This window comes from Malania oleifera, chromosome 12 (assembly GCF_029873635.1).
Source record: "Malania oleifera isolate guangnan ecotype guangnan chromosome 12, ASM2987363v1, whole genome shotgun sequence".
Taxonomy (NCBI): Eukaryota; Viridiplantae; Streptophyta; class Magnoliopsida; order Santalales; family Ximeniaceae; genus Malania; species Malania oleifera.
The window spans coordinates 27,818,752-27,837,096 of NC_080428.1; the positions used below are offsets into that span (position 1 = coordinate 27,818,752).

The following is an 18,345-nucleotide window of genomic DNA, read 5'->3' on the forward strand; positions in this document are numbered from 1 at the left end:
AGATATGTGTACAAGTATACTCTCTCAAAGAGTAAGTTAGTACAATTTCAGCACTATATACTTCAATGTAAAATATCAATACGAAATAGAATGAAGCTCAAGTGTAGAATTCACCAATATCCTTCTTAGATGAGGACTAATAGTAGGAATTTAGAGAAGGAAGGATTAGCACTTCAGAATATCTCAGAAAAAGAGTTTTGCAATGAGTGAGCAAGAGAACTTGTAAGAACAAGAGTGCTTTTAGCTTCTCAAAACTAATTTTTCAATTCATGGATGTAGTTTGATTTGCAAAACCATGTATTTATAGGCTTTCAAACTTGTTTCCATGTTGCTAAAGTTTTCTTAGAGAGTTTCTCAAGTTGTTTGAAAATTTGGAGCTCAAAACGGCTATATTTTAAAATATTAGAATTTAAAAATTTGCCCGTTGAACAGTGTTCAAATGTCTGAAGTGTTTAGTTCAGACGTCTGGATAGCTACTGCCTGTTTCAAATTTGCAACAAAAAATCTTCATACGTCGGATGTGTCAAGTTCAGACATCTGAAGTGGTTATGTGTGCTGTTCAGACAGCTGAAGTGCCTCTCGTGAATAGTGTTCAGATGGCTAATAGAAGTGACCCCACTTTAGTGTTTTGACCATAACTTTTTCTTTATAACTCCAAATTAGGTGTTCTTAGTGTCAAAAGAAAGCTAAGTTCATTTTGAACACATTTTAAGATAAGGAGTTTTTGATAAAGAAAAATTTACCTCAATGCGGATGTATAAAAACTGATAGCATTTGGAAAAACTCTTTTTGATGCTTTTCATTCCAAAAATGATTCTAACCTTTTTAAAATAATTTTTGACCTTAAAAAAATATTTTCCAAGTATATTAAAAGGTATCTAGGTCCAAGAAGCTAACCTAAGAGCTTCAAAATATTTCAAACAATATTTTAAACATTAAAGCACTAACATGAGACTTCTAAGACATTAACATTCTAGGTTCTTGAGTCTTCATGCTTTGTCCTTGGATTGAGTCCATATTTTCTTCAAGCTTTCATATTCTTTGAGCTTTCTCACTTTGCCTTTCTTTGGATCTTTTGACTTTAATATTCCTTGGCTTTCAACAACTCATTCATGTCCTCATAATCTTCAAGGTTTAATATATCATCTTTAAATCCATGCTTTGACTCATTTAAGCTTCATTTGATCCTTATGAGCACTTTGACCTTGCTTTCTTATATATGAGCCCTGAAATATCATTACTCACACAAATACATTAAATTTCACTTGTTTGTTAGCATCAAAACAAGATAACAAGATTTTAAACCTTGTAAGGCCAACACCATGCTTTTGGAAGGGTCGTACATGTGCTTTGATTTTCTATATACATTGTACTACATTTGTGATTAATGGAATATTACATGGTGTTTTTGTTCCACTCATCTTTTGTGCTTCAGTGTATTATTGTGTGCATGCTATTTCTGGATTTTATGTGTTTATTACTAACGTAGGTATACCAATTGATTTCATAAGCACCGTACAGTGTTACCTTCCCTTTCTTTCTAGGTTCTTTCTTTCCACACTTCAGTGAGGACACTGATGTTTTAAGTTGGGGGTAGGGGGTAGGAAAACACTACATGGCACATTTCAAGCACTAAAATGACACAATTTTTCAAAATTTTCAGTGAAATTATCTTATTTATGCCATGTTAACACTGTTTAGGTCATTTACATACTTTTATATCACCTACAAGTTGTACACATAGGCCTATCATTTAAATGACTTTGTTATGCTCACTAATGAAGTAGTGAGTTGCTTATGTGTAGTTCACATAATATAGCCAATGTACTGTTTTTCCACTCTATAAGGGTTGACTACTGGTTCATTCGTGTTAATTTGGTTGTGTAAGTTCTTGTATTCACATGGTACTCCATAAGGTTCGGATGCACTTTCATGTGATTCGTAACACTTAGGATTCCTTGAGAGCACTGAGAGAACAAACGTGGCGACTATGACACCTTATGAGGTACTGTTGATCCTTTCATTTTTCTTGAGTTTTTGACATCAAACTCTGAGTTTATGGAACTCAACTTTCCTTTTCTACATCTTCTTTGCATACTACTCTCTATTTTTACACTTGCTAGCCAAGAGGTGATGACCAATGAGGAGATATAAACCTAGATCTTGTAACTTACTTAAGATGTCAAAAGCAAGCCATCTCTAGAGATAGACCTATTTTATGGAACTTCTTTTTTAGGTTAATTTTCCATTGGTAGCATGAAGACATAAAAGTTGTAGTGATTGTCCTACCTGACCATGAAGGAAAAATGTAAAAAAAAAATGAGAAAAAAAGAAAAAGAAATGAAAAATACATAGAATACCTGCTCCAAATATAAAAAGGTCAAGCTAAAGACACAATACACATGATCCTACACGTATGAAGCTTCTTCATCTGCTTGATGCGTCTGATGTATTCACGCCCAGTCTATGGATTAGTCAATCTAGGGTGGTCTTGGTTGGATGTTGTGAGTAGGTGAAAAGGCACTAGGGTGAAGGACCCGACACCTCATTAATAGGCTAGATCCCATACTTATGAGACTAGTTCACTCCATTTTTAACGTTAGTTCTTCAAAATATGTGGGATGTTTGATTATGACATTCTTCCTCACATATGAGAGTGAACCTATATTTTTGAGTATTTTTTAGAGTATACCAATGAGGCTAAGTCAAGACGACCGTTCTATAGGTGTTCAAGGATAACCTGAGTGTGATGAATCATTCACTTTACGCATGCCTTGTGATTTTGCCTATCCATACTTGAATTTATATGATAATATTAACTCAAAATTGTGATTGCTAGTTGATTCTCCATGAGTTGTGTTTTTCTTTATGGCTATACAATGTTGAGAACTGCATGAGTGATTTATTGCAGAGTTGTGTGTAATAAAGTCATGTATGAAAAAGCCTGTGTGTAATTAGGCTATATACTTGTACGTGAAATGGCATTATTATGTTGCATGTGATCCTATTTGAATGTTCACTGATATTGGTGTTTGTGGGTAAAACCCTAGAAACCCTTACGAGACTACAACTCGTTCACTAGGGTTACCTAGGGGTTTAAAGCCTTATTGCATACGGCAAATGCAATCGTGTTTCCCACAAAAGAAGAGGTAGATAGGGTTTTCTAGTTTTCTTAACTTTTGCTTTACTCGAGGACTAGAAAAGTATAAGTTGGGGGTTGTAATGAGTCCCTAAAATGTACTATTTTAGGCCCTCATTTACCTTTTTTTTGTCTTCATTTATCTTGTAAATACCCTTTGTTATCATAGTTCGGAGTTATGTAAGGTTTGTTCATGTTTTAGGAAAAACAAGTTAAAATCGAGAAGTTAAGCGTTATGAGAAGCCAAGGGAGTAATTGGAGTACACAAAGCCCAGATCAGATGTTCAGCTAGGCTCCTAGAGCCTCAATGCATCAAAGGAAAGAAGATCATGTTTGACAATGTGGTGTGACCAACAACACATGGGGGCGATCAGGTCTCAAGTTGCAGACTCCAAGGTTCAAACTGAAGAAGAATTACTACAAGGTTTGAACAAGTGATCAACATAGTGATCCTTAGGGCGACCAGGTCGAGATAATGAAGCTAACTGAGCCAGAGATACTAAAATTCTCGATCAAGTGCTCGACCAAGAAGACCTTGAGGGGCGACTAGGTCAAGATCCTGAAGTTAAAATGAAATTGAGATCCTGTAAGTTTTGACCAACAGCTCGACCAACAAAACTCATTAGCATGACCAAGTCAAAGACAAAAATATTTAAATACCTGATTTCCCATGAGATTCGACTAGGGCATGACTAGGGGAAGATGGGGCACAACCTGGTCAACAGCGATGATCTTCTACATGAAATTTTATGTTGAACATTCCCATTTTGAATTTCAAACGTTGTAAAACCTATTGGGTATAAAACTAAGTTCCTTCTATATGCTTAGGGTTCCTCTTTGGCATTTTTTGGGTTAATGACAGACCTAGAAAGCCATTGAGAACCAAGTAGAGTAGATTTACTACTTTTGATTTCAATTCTTGTTCTAGTTCATGCTCAGGTTCATGAAGGCCTATGACAACCTTTTCATTCCTTGTGTTGCCAAGTAGGTTAAGGTTCTCTATTGTATTCTTTCTTGTTAGTGACAGACTCTCAAGTTTGCAATTAAAGCCATCTTTGCTGCTTTCATTTACATGCTTTCCTTTACTGCTTTCATTTATATGCTTTCCTTTACATGCTTTCATTTCAATACCATGCAAGTTTACATCTTTGAGAATGATGTTACCCTAGGGGATATGATAGCTTAGTTAGGGATTCAGTCATCTATACAAATTAGGATACGATTCATGTATAAGGTGAATTCGTGATCGTTGAGATAAAGTGTACCCTGGTTCCTGATTGTGCTTCAGATGATTGGTGCACCTTCGCTACTCTATGCCCTCGAATGGTTCACTTAGCCATTAGCCTAAGACGGATAGTTGACTGGACATAACTTGTGCCAAACAACAGTCTAAGCGTGATTCATGATCTTGGATTTGCTTTGTAGGAGTAGTGATAATATAGAATTTATATTATTTCAGTAGATTGTTAGAAAAACCCCACCAAAATCTCACCTTTTCACCTTTTTACCCAAAGTTGTAGTAAACTAAATTGGAAGTGGTTGATAATTGTGCTTGAGGTCCTATGGATCAATACCCGACTTACTCATTATTCGACTAAACTTGGGAGTAGTTAGGTTTATAAATTTTATTTTTGGTAGTTGAGGACCCAACCCTTGGTGAGCCTACCAGGAGCCTTTTCAGGAAAACCTCATTTTACTCGTGCGTTTGTCATCATAAAAAATGGGGAGATTGTTGACTTTTTTAGGTTCGATCCCATTTTGATAATGACAAATCATAAGTATTGTCACTATGTCCCAGACGCAAGGGTGCCCCAGGGTGGCGAAATAAAAATGGTTTAATTATTTTCGAGAAAAAATTGGAATAGAGCCACCACTAACCTTTTAGTATGGTTAGAACATTTGATTACTACCCAATTAAGGGTCGAATTAATCTGCATTACCAAAGCAGGGATCGAGAGTTCGGTTATATGAGGGGAAGGTACGAGCACCCTCTATGCATATGTTCTTACAAGCAATACCTAATTAATAAAAAGATATCCCAAATTTAATTCAAAAAGTGTTTTATTTTACTCCCTTTATGAATTTACAAAATGTAAATAAATGGACCACACATAATATACAATATGTACATATTCCCTTATAACCGGGGTACACGAAGCTTGAACAACTCATAACCTTTTGTTATTATTGGAATTGGTGTATTCCCAATAGGGGGGTGAATTGGGAATTTAAAACTTTTCTCCTAGGTCAATTCATATTCTACAAATAGCATTACACAAGCCTAGGGTCTTTCTATATTATTATAAACCCAATCAAATATTCAAACACTTAAACACATGTACTACATATAATAAATCAAACAAAAAACATACATGTGCTGAAATTGAAAGTGTGGAAAAGTAAAAGTTACACTAGATATGTTATCGGGGTTCGGCCAATACTACCTACATCCCCGCCTCAGCTCGCAAGCCCAAGGATTCCTCTAATTTCTCACTTTCGGGAGGAGTGACACCGATTACAACACCTTATAGGTTGGTGCACCTAGTTCTCTTAACCAGGTTTGAACAAGTCCAAGACTATTCACAGGGCTAGTCTCCCTCTTTCAACAACCCGTAGAGAATATCACAGATAATCAAATAATTTTTGTGCACAAGGAAATGCTTCTACTACAAGAAAATGTGTACAACAATAAGCACAAATACACTCACGTATGATATGCAAATAAGCTCAATGTGAGAATGTGATTTTCACAAAAATAATCTTTGAATAAACATGTGTATGATGAGTGCTCAAAGATTTAATGCTCAAATAAGAAATTTCTCCAAAAATATATCTCTAAATAAAGTCCTAGAGAATCTAGGGTTTATGGATCAAAAATATTTTCGCAAGCACAAGCAAATGAGCCTTTAAATAATGCAATGGATGTGCAAGATTCACAAGAAAATAATGTAAACTCCCACGAATATTTATCAAGTGAAATATGTGAGAGAAACTTGAATAATACTCTCAAAATAGGATATGAAAGATAAATGCAATATGAGAGTAAATGCATTTCTGTTTTGTAAAACAAATGCCCAAGATAAATAAAGCACTCTCTTGAAAATGATTTTTCAAAGTAATAACATATAGAGGATGAAAAATAAGCTTAGAAAGATGACAATATGATATGAAAATTTTAGAGGATTTTCTAATTATTCATCTTGCTAATTATGACTTATGAAGGGGTATGTATAGAGTTGGATAAAAATATGTCCATTGGGGAAAACACTGGGTATTTTAAAAAATGTTTAATCATGCTTAATGAAAAATAACCCTCTTTAACCATGGTAAAAATCTAACTAACCCGAGAGGTTTGGTCGACTGTATTATAGGTTCGGTCGACCACATTACTGTGTTTGGTCGACCATGGAAATTTTGAATTGTAGGTTCGGTCGATCATCTCAGGGCAATTTCGAACCCTTTGAGGGTCGATCGACCAAGGCAAAGGTTCGGTTGACCATTCGTGAAGTTCGGTCGACCATGGCCACTTTGAACTATGAGTTCAGTCGACCAAGTTGTTGGGGGTCAAACACGTTTGAGTTTGGTTGACTGTGGAAGACACGTTCATTTCATAACGGTAGACCGAGGGAAGTCAACATGTTGACTTTTGGTCAGTTCAGTCGACTGAGGCTTTTGTACTTTTGAGGGTTCGGCGACCAAAGCTTTCACTTTGGTCAACTTTCTCGGTTCAGTTGACCAAGGTCAAATGACCTTGTGATGGTCGGTCAACTGAAGCAAGTGAAATTCCAATTTTGCCCCTTTGGTCAGCTATGGTCCTTGTCTGGTTCCCTACGGTCGAAACTTTTGAATTAAGCAAAAAATTATGGCATCAGTCGACCTTTGTAAACTTTGTTTTAGCCCTAATCTTTGGCCCTAACTAATTAGTTAATTAAGAAATGAGTTTCTGTGTAAAGTGCTAGTCCCTAGGGTCAGTCTATAGTCATTTTGAGCTTACATTCACATCATGCATGCTATGTAATTATTACAGACCAAATTAAAAATTAAATGCAATACAATGAAATTTAAATGTCTTCTTCTTGATATTTTGCTCTTCTTTTCATGGAGTAGGCTAGGTATATGTGCATTAAGATCCATCTTGGCCTCCATTTCCCTTAAACCTTATGTGTGTGCTAAAATATGAACTTGTTCACAAACTAAATACACACATAAGATACAGACGCTTTGTCATCATCAAAACAAGGATTGAACTCAAAAAGTTAACAATCTTACCCTTTTTTATGATGACAAACGCATCAGAGCAAAATGGAACAAGCTTGAGAAGGCTTCTCCTAAGAATATGCATAACTTGAAAATAGACAATATAGGTCAAGCATATTCACAAAAAAAGACATGTCAAATAATATGCGTTTAGTTTTGTCATTATAGCACAATCACATACATGCATACAATATAGATATTTTACCCCATAAAAACATTTACCTTAAACAAAGTCCCCCTTTTGGTCAAGAATTTTGCTCTCATATAAATTCTCCCCCTTTTGGCATCAACAAAAAGGGTTAAGCTAAGTGAAAGAAATTTGGTCATTAAAAAAACTTAGCTTAAGAGAAACTTCCCTATTTGAAAAACATTCCCCCTTTTTAACATTTAAGCGCAGAAAAATTCTCTCTTTATCATACAACATTTGAGCATATAAAAAATTTAAGGTTGTTTTAAAGATATAGCATTTAAGCACTACATAAGCAAGAAACAAACTATGTTTCATGTAAAATCATTTTTTGCCAAGAAAAGTATATGTAATACATATATATATATGTGTGTGTGTGTGTGTGTGTGTGTGTGTGTGCGTGTGTGTGTGTGTGTGCGTGTGCATGTGCGTGTGCGTGTGTATCCCTCTTATGATATTTTCAAGAAGTACTGGGGGTGATGCTTGCAAAAAAAACTTTAAAGATCATGCAAGCAAGCACAATTTTTCCCGGTAGGCATTTAAGCACAGAATAAAATATGACTAGAAAAATACAACCATGTAAATCCTAAGAATAGCAAATTCAAAATAAGGATCATATGGCAAAATAGATGACTGTGGCAAAAATAAACATTATGTTTCAAATTAACATTTTCAATAATATCATTTCATTTAAGTACATGCCACATAGTGTTGAATAGATATCTAAGCATAAGAATAGGTGAGCACAAACAAGATAGAAAGGTTATTCCAAGAGCTCCCCCTACGAAATTGAATGCATGCTTAGACACAAAGAGCTACTTATACCAAAGAAAGATTATTTTCATTAAGATTATCAAGCGGTATAGGCAATCATTTTAATTTTCTTAAATCAAGTATACTGGATAAAAGATTCATTTACTCTATAGTGCAACCAGTATAATTATCCGTATGGATCACACATGCATCAGAAAAGAGATAATAAGGCATACTCTAGAGTTCATAAACCTGAAAACAATCCATATCTATTCATAGAGCTTTAAGAGTTGTATATAATGTTCCAGGTTTTCAAAAGAGTCTCAATATTCAAAAAGTAAGGCATGACGCACATGAGTTTTTTATGCTCTTTTCTTAGAGATGGAGCTTAGCTTCCCTTAACTATACGATCATTATGTAAGGATGAAGTTTAATTATCTATTTGAGTTTTCACTCATCCTTTCAAAAATGTTTTAATATTCATTTTATCATAACCTAATTTTTCCACACACAGCTGGTCCTAAGCCCGGGTTAAGGAGGAGGGTTGCGTTAGGTAGCTGACAGCCAGCGTAAAATTTGTCAGATCACTATGATATGAATCCTTATCGAATATTTGTTGGGGCGTCCCTTACGAGCAATGTGTTGCACTTGAACCACCTGGGTGTAGCGAAAAGTGGGCGAGGGTGGGCTAGGTCGTCTCCCTTAAGCGACGCGCCGTGTCGGCGCCTGGGTATGGTATCAAATATGCGAGGGTTCTTGCATTATTCTAGACGTGGGCAGGTAAAGATGTTAGTTTAGGAAACTATGATTAGATTAGCAACTTGGAATATAGGGACACTTACGGTTAAAAGCATGGAAATTGTGGATACAATAATTAGAAGAAGAATTAATATAATTTGCCTTCAAGAAACTAAGTGGGTGGGGGAGAAAGCTAGAGAAATAGATAAATCAGGATTTAAACTTTGGTACACTGGAAAAGAAAAAGATAAGAATGGAGTAGGCATTATTATAGACAAAGACTTAAAAGATAGTGTTGGGGATGTAACTAGAGCAAGGGATAGAATTATAAAAATCAAGATGGTATTAGGACAAGAGATAATAAATATCATTAGTGCTTATGCTCCTCAAGTTGGCTTAGCAGAAAATCTTAAGAGACAATTTTGGGAAGATATGGATAATATTATACAAGGCATACCAGGGACGGAGAAAATATTTATAGGAGGAGATCTGAATGGACACGTTGGAAGAGATAATAAAAATTATGAGAGGATACATAGAGGATATGGACATGGAGACAAAAATGAGTCTGGGGAGATGATCTTAGACTTTTCTACATCATATGATTTTAGTATAATGAATACTTGCTTTAAGAAGAGAGAAGAACACTTAATAACCTTTAAAAGAGGACAAAATAGAAGTCAAATAGATTTTTTTTAACTAGGAGGGTAGATCATTTATCATGCAAGACTGTAAAGTTATTCCAGGTGAAAGCCTAACCACACAACACAGAGTCTTAGTGTTAGATATATGTATTAAAAAATGGAAGGAAAATGATAAAATAAACCAGTGTAGGAGAACTAGATGGTGGAACCTAAAAAGAGAAAATATAATAAAATTTAAAGATAAAATGATCAAAGATGGGGATTGGAGCTTAGTGGATGGGATAGATACAATTACTTTTTGGAATAGATTAGCTAGCTCTATTAAAAAGACAGCAAAAGAGATTTTAGGTGAATCAAGGGGAAGATTCTCAAATAGCAAAGAAAGTTGGTGGTGGGATAAACATGTACAAAAAATCATAAAAACAAAAAGAATTTGGTATAAAACGTGGCAAAAATATAGAAATAGAGATAACTTTGAAAAATATAAGGAGGCGAGAAAAGATGCAAAAAGGACCGTTAGTGAAGCTAAATATAGATCATTTAATAGTTTGTATGATAGATTAGGTGCAAAAGAAGGGGAAAGAGATATATTTAAACTTGCTAAAGTTAGAGAAAGGAAGAGTAAGGACTTAGGAAATGTAAAATGCATAAAAAGTGAGGATGATATTGTCTTGGTTAAGGATGAAGATATTAAAGAAAGATGGCGAAGTTACTTTAGTAAGTTGTTTAATGAAAACCAAATAGAAGGCTTAAACTTAGAATTGTCAAATGAGGAAAAGACTAAAAATATAAGATTTATTTGAAAAATTAGAGTTAACGAAGTTACATTTGCACTAAAAAAGATGAAAAATGGAAAAGTCATGGGACCAGATAACATCCCAATTGAAGTATGGAAATGCTTGGGTGATAACGGAATTATATGGTTAACTAATTTATTTAATACAATTGTAAAAACTAAGAAAATGCCAGATGAATGGAGGAAAAGCACTTTAATACCTATATACAAAAATAAAGGAGATATTCAAAATTGTAATAACTATCATGGAATTAAACTTATGAGTCATACGATGAAGCTATGGGAAAGAGTAGTTGAACAAAGATTAAGGTTAGAAACAAAGATCTCAGAAAATCAATTTGGTTTTATGCCTGGGAGATCTACCACAGAAGCTATTTATATTTTAAGAAGATTAATGGAAAAGTTTAGGGAAAAGAAGAGGGATTTGCATATGATATTTATTGACCTTGAGAAAGCATATGATAGGATACCTAGGGAAGTTCTATGGTGGGTTTTAGAAAAAAAGGGTATATGTTGTAGGTATACCGATGTCATTAAGGATATGTACGATGAAGTAATGACTAGTGTAAAGATTATAGATGGAGAAACTAGAGAATTTCCGATTATAGGTGTATATCAAGGATTTGCTTTGAGTCCTTATCTTTTTGCTTTAGTGATGGACCAATTGACTAAGAGTATTCAAAAGGAGGTTCCATGGTATATGTTGTTTGCAGATGATATTGTATTAATTGATGAAACTAGGGATGGAGTAGAGGATGAGTTAGAATTATGGAGAGAAGCTTTGGAATCTAGAGGCTTTAGGATAAGTAGAAATAAAACAAAATATATGAAATGTAATTTTAGTAATGATAGGAGAAAAATTGGAGGCAAAGTTAAACTTGATGATGAAGAAATAAATAACACTTGTAGATTTCAATACCTTGGTTCTATTATGCAAGCTGAAGGAGAAATTGAATATGATGTAATGCATAGAGTTAAAAGCAGGTTGGGTAAAATGGAGAAGTGCTTCAAGTGTGCTATGTGATCGTAGAATACCCTTAAAATTGAAAGGAATGTTTTATAGGACAACTATAAGACCAGCTATGCTATATGGATCGGAATGTTAGGCGACGAAGAAACATAATATCCAAAAAGTAAAAGTTGTCGAGATGAGGATGCTTAGATGGATAGGTGGCATAACATTGAAAGATAAATTAAGAAATGAACATATTCGTTGTAAGTTAGGTGTAGCTCCTATAGAAGATAAGATAAGGGAGGGACGACTTAGATGGTATGGACACTTGTAACGTAGACCTTATAGTGCACCTGTGAGGAAGAGTGACTTAGTTATTGTGGGAGGCAGTAGAAGGGGTAGGGGTAGACCTAAAATAACTTGGGAGGAGATAGTGAGTAAAGATTTAATATCCTTGAATCTATCAAAAGAAATGGTTCATGATCATATAAATTGGCGGAAAAAGATTCATATAGCCGACCCCACTTAGTGGGACTAAGGCTTGGTTTTGTTGTTGTTATTTTATCATAACCATCTTTGTACATGGCTTTACTTGGGAAAATTTTAATAAATTTTCAACAGCATGCCGTCTGTAAATCGGACATTTTCTCATAAAATTTGTACCTGATAAGTGATTGTTTTCAACATAATATACATATGAATCATGCAACAACCTAAAATAAACTTCCAGTATGCAGCTCACATTGCTGCATCTGCTATGTAGGAGGCATTCTAGACTACGCATGCAATTAGGTAGCAATCAGCAATTCATAAAATATAATCTATCCATCAAAGAATGTAAATAATGGGGAATAGAGAATAGTTTTGAGTTCAGTGCAGTATTGTTATTCATTAAGGCATATAGGCATGAATGTTACGAGATAATGAGAGCATTTAATTTGTATAGACATGAAAGTGTAATACTCCCCCTGAGTTATGCGCTAATCCATTTTATGCCTTTTCATAATTTTTATATTCCATTAGCCAATATTTTTAATATTTTCGATGGTTTAAGCTCGGCGATGAATGCTTTAGGCTTATCAGACCAAAAAGTCACAATGAATATTCGTTAAGGTGATAAGCCTATGTCTGCCTCTTTTCTTATGAATCTCAATACGTGTGACAGGCTTAAGTTCAAATGGCTTTTCTTTCTTAACATTCATGTATAGGTTTCTCAACTATTGCATTTTAGTATATGTTGAAACCTATGGCCATCATATTAGCCATTTCACTTAACTAAAAAGATACAAAGCTCTAAGGATTTGACTTGAAGGATTAAAAGCTTGTGAAGCGAATTTGGATAAATATTCTAATCAATTTAAATTTCTGTTAGGTTCAAAAGAGTATTTATTATAAGTGGACAAGGTATACTTAATTTAATATATTTATATTTAAGTGTGGGTTAAGCATTTTGAATTATATACCAAACGTAGTAGCCTTGTCCATTTGGAAGTGGATGTGTATACTAAGCTTCTACATTTTAAACCTAAGCCACTTCCCAAGCCTAATGTTATTACTAACCCCTAGATCTAGTCCTAGGGTCTAAGGAAAAATTAACTAATTTGGTAATATTAATTTAAATCCATTTTTTCCTTAGGTCCTAAGGGGTTTGCTTTCATGACAACCCACTCCATTTCTTTATCCATGCCTCTGATACCTCTACCTAAACAAGTTTATTTAATGTGCCCTTTCTTTCCAATGTATAAACAAGTTTTATATGCACATGAACTATTACACTTATTTGTTCTACTTCTACTTGATGAAGCATGGCAATGAGATTTATAAGATGGACCCTTTTTGAACGATTTACTTCTTTTAACTCCCAAGGGTTGATTTTGGTTATCTCTTTCATTTGTGGGCTTGAAAATCACTTCAAAATAGTCTTCAGTTTTTCTGTTCAAGCAAATGATTTTCAAGACCTTCTTAATCTTTTTCTTCTCAAGGATAGCATGATGTTCCTTTAATTCTTTTAATTGTTTAGCTATCTCCTTATTCTCATTTTCAAAAGTGTTTTCTGTTTATTCATCCTATCTAGAAGTTTATGCATTTTCGATAAAACATTTTCTAGTTTTTCATTCAAAAACATGCTTCCATCAATAAATTCATTATGTTATTCAATACAAAATTTAACACAGTAATTATCATATGAATCATTGCATGAATTGTCAGCCAAAACATCACATAAGCTATCAGATGATTCATCACAAGATATGTCACAATATTTGCTATCAGAATCATTACATGCAACATCAGCAGTATAATCATAATTTTCAACAGATGATTCAATGCAAAATTTATTCCCGTATTCTATATGAGAATCATCAAGTGCATCAATAATAGGATTATCACAATATTCAATATATGATTCAACACATGAAGTAACATAGCATTCAACACATGAATCATCAATCGAGCTAGAGTGAGAATCATATACCTCATGTTCTATGAGTGCACTAAACCCGTGATTTACCACTTCCAGATCATTTGAACTTGACACAATTGAAGTATCCTTCTCCTAGGACTCTCCATATTTCTTTTCAAGCTTCTCTCAGATATCCCTCATATTTTTACATGCCATAATTTCATGAAAAATATGAGCATCTATAGCACAATATAAAATCTCCATGGCATATGAATTTGCATGCACTAAAGTAGTATCATTTTCATTCGTTTGCATACAAGTTACTCAAAAAATCACCTGCTAAGCCCTCCAATCCATTGATTTTATAAAAATACTCATTCTAATTTTTTAGTGGGTGTAGTTTACACCACAAAACAGTGGAGGGCTAGTAGGTAACTGTCCCTCACCGAATAGGGATACACCAAATTGAGCCATTACGATCTTTTACAAAAAAATTTAAGTTTAGTGTAACGAGGCTCTAATACCAATTATTAGAATTGGCGTATTCCCAATAGGGGGTGATATTTAAAACTTTTCTCTTAGGTCAATTCAAATTCCACAAATAGTATTACACAAGCCTAGGGTCTTTCTATATAATCATAAACCCAATTAAATATTCAAACACTTAAACACATGTACTACATATAATAAATCAAATATAAAACATACATGTGCCGAAACTGAAAGTGCGGACAAATAAAATCTACACCAAATATGTTATCGAGGTTCGGCCAATACTGCCTACGTCCCCGCCTCAGCTCATAAACCTGAGGATTCCACTAATTTCTCACTTTTAGGTGGAGCGACACCGACAACACCTTATAGGTTGGTGCACCTAGTTTGCTTAACCAGGTCTGAACCAGTCTGAGACTATTCACAGGGTCAGTCTCCCTTTTTCGACAACCCGTCGGGAGTACAACAAATAATCGAATAATTTTTGTGTACAAGGAAATGCTTCAACTACAAGTAGATGTGTACAACAACAAGCACAAATACACTCACGTATGATATGAAAATAAGCTCAATGTGAGAATGTGATTTTCACTAAAAAAAAAAAAAAAATCTTTGAATATATATGTGTATGATGAGTGCTCAAAGATTTATTGCCCAAATAAGAAATTTCTCCAAAAATATTTCTCTAAATAAAGTGCTAGAGAATTTAGGGTTTAGGGCTCAAAAATATTTTCACAAGCACAAGAAAATGAGCCTTTGAATCTTGCAATGGATGTGCAAGATTCACAATAAAATAATGTTAACTCCCAAGAATATTTATCAAATGAAATATGTGAGAGAAACTTGAATAATACTCTCAAAATAGGATATGAAAGATAGATGCAATATGAGAGTAAATACATTTATGTTTTGTAAAACAAATGCCCAAGATAAATAAAACAATCTCTTGAAAATGATTTTTCAAAGTAATAACACAAAGAGGATGAAAAATAAGTTTAGAATGAAAAAAATATGATATGAAAATTTGAGAGGATTTTGTAACTAATCATCTTACTAATTTTGACTTTTGAAGGGGTATATATATAGTTGGATAAAAATATGATCGTTGGGGACACACTAGGTATTTTTAAAAATATTTAATCATGTTTAATATAAAATAACCCTATTTAATCGTGGTAAAAATCTTACCAACCCAAGAGATTCGGTCGACCGTATTATAGGTTCAGTCGACCATATTACTATGTTCGGTCGATTGTGGAAATTTTGAACTGTAGGTTCGGTTGACCGTCTCAGGGTGATTTCAAACCCTTCCAGGTTTGGTCGACCAAGGCTGAGGTTTGGTTAACCATTCATGAAGTTCGATCGACCGTGGCCACTTTGAACTATAAGTTCGGTCAACCAAGTTGTTGGGGGTCAGACACATGTGAGTTCGGTCAATCATGGAAGACACATTCATTTTTGAACGGTTGACTAAGTGATGTCAACATGTTGACTTCTGGTTAGTTTGGTCGATCGAGGCTTTTGTACTGCGTAAGGTTCGGTCGACTAAAGCTTTGACTTTGGTCAACTTTCTCAGTTCGGTCGATCGAGGTCTAATGACTTTGCAATGGTCAGTCGATCGAAGCAAGTGAAATTCCAATTTTGCCCCTAAGGTCAGCTATGGTCGATGTCCGGTTCCCTACGGTCGAAGCTTTTGAATTAAGCCAAAAAATCTAGCGTCAATCAACCTTTGTAAACTTCGTTTTAGCTCTAATCTTTGACCCTTACCAATTAGTGAATGAAGAAATGAGTTTCTATGTAAAGTGTTGGTCCCTAAGGTCAGTCTATGGTCATTTTGAGCTTACATCCACATCATGCATGCTATGCAATTATTATAGACCAAATTAAAAATTAAATGCAATACAATGAAATTTAAATGTCTTCTTCTTGATGTTTTGCTCTTTTCTTCATGGAGTACGCCAGGTATATGTCCATTAAGATCCGTCTTAGCCTCCATTTCCCTTAAACCTTATGTGTGTGTTGAAATATGAACATATTCACAAACTAAATACACACATAAGATAGAGATGCTTTGTTAGCATCAAAACAAGGATCAGACTCAAAAAGTCAATAGTTACAATCATAGGGACAAAAAAGAAAATAAGTTAAGAAAATACACTCCTAAGATTTTTTTTTTTTTTAGTTTGAAGGTTTTTTCTAAAAAAACGAAAAAAACAAAACAAAACCAAGCCTTATTCCCACTAAGTGGGGTTGGCTATATGGATCCTTATCCGCCAATTTATGTGATCATGGACCATTTCTTTTGATAGATTCAAGGATATTAAATCCTTACACACTACCTCCTCCCAAGTTATTTTTGGTCTACCCCTACCCCTTCTACTGCCCCCCACAGTAACTAAGTCACTCTTCCTCACAAGTGCACTATAAGGCCTACGTTGCAAGTGTCCATACCATCTGAGTCGTCCCTCCTTTATCTTATCTTTTATAAGAGCTACACCTAACTTACCACAAATATGTTCATTTCTTAATTTATCTTTCAATGTTATACCACTCATCCATCTAAGCATTCTCATCTCGGCAACTTTTACTTTTTGAATATTATGTTTCTTTGTCACCCGACATTCCGATCTATAGAGCATAGCTAGTCTTATAGTTGTCCTATAAAACTTCCCTTTCAATTTTAAGGGTATTCTACAATCACATAGTACACTTGAAGCACTTCTCCATTTTACCGAACCTGCTTTAACTCTATGCATTACATCATCTTCAATTTCTCCTTCAGTTTGCATAATAGATCCAAGGTATCAAAATCTGCAAGTGCTATTTATTTCTTCATCATCAAGTTTAACTTTGTTTCAAATATTCCTCCTATCATTACTAAAATTAAATTTCATATATTATGTTTTATTTCTACTTATCTTAAAGTCTCTAGATTCCAAAACTTCTCTCCATAATTCTAACTCAGCCTCTACTTCATCCCTAGTTTTGTCAATTAATACAATATCATATGCAAATAACAGACACCATGGAACCTCCTTTTGAATACTCTTAGTCAATTGGTCCATCACTAAAGCAAAAAAGATAAGGACTCAAAGCAGATCCTTGATGTACACCTATGGTAATTGGAAATTCTCTAGTTTCTTCATCTATATTCCTTACACTAGTCATTATTCCATCGTACATATCCTTAATGACATCGGTATACCTACAACATACACCCTTTTTTTTTTCTAAAACCTACTATAGAACTTCCCTAGGTATCCTATCATATACTTTCTCAAGGTCAATAAATATCATATGCAAGTCCCTCTTCTTTTCCCTAAACTTTTCCATTAATCTTCTTAAAAGATAAATAGCTTCTGTGGTAGATCTCCCAGGCATAAAACCAAATTGATTTTCTGAGATCTTCGTTTCTAACCTTAATCCTTGTTCAACTACTCTTTCTCATAGTTTCATCGTATGATTCATAAGTTTATTTCCACGATAGTTATTACAATTTTGAATATCTCCTTTATTTTTATATATACGTATTAAAGTGTTTTTCCTCCATTCATCTGGCATATAAGTCCATTTTTTCTAAGTATGAAAAATAATATTCCGGGAGGTTTTTGAACTTATTCGAGGATGAAAAACTTGCAAAGATAGATTTCCAACTTTAAAAATAGTTTTTATGTTTTTCTACAATTTTTGAATTTTTATAACATTTTTTATATTTTTTTCCCCAAAATTTGAAATAACAAAAGGACGACGAAAGAAAAACCATGAAAATTAAGTCAAAAATATATTTGGAGCTTTTTTTTTATGAATTTCCTGAATTTTTTTGTCTTATTTTTATCTTTTGATTTTTTTTTTATATTTTTTTTCCATTTTAAAAACCAAGTAAACAAATATGAACATATAGGACACCTGTTCAAATAACTAAATATGCATAATTATAAACACGAAATAATAATAATCAGAAATAACTAATAACAATGATCATAAAA

The 18,345-nt window shown here is 34.0% G+C and overlaps 1 long non-coding RNA gene across 1 annotated transcript; it reads right to left on the reverse strand.

Moving 5' to 3' along the window:
- Positions 1 to 811: 811 nt before the first annotated feature.
- Positions 812 to 14,557, reverse strand: LOC131144482 (uncharacterized). Its single transcript, XR_009133827.1, has 2 exons — positions 13,940 to 14,557; positions 812 to 1,226 (listed from the first exon to the last, which is right to left on the reverse strand). It is a non-coding gene; the product is annotated as an uncharacterized LOC131144482 (long non-coding RNA).
- Between the last annotated feature and the right edge of the window lie 3,788 nt (positions 14,558 to 18,345).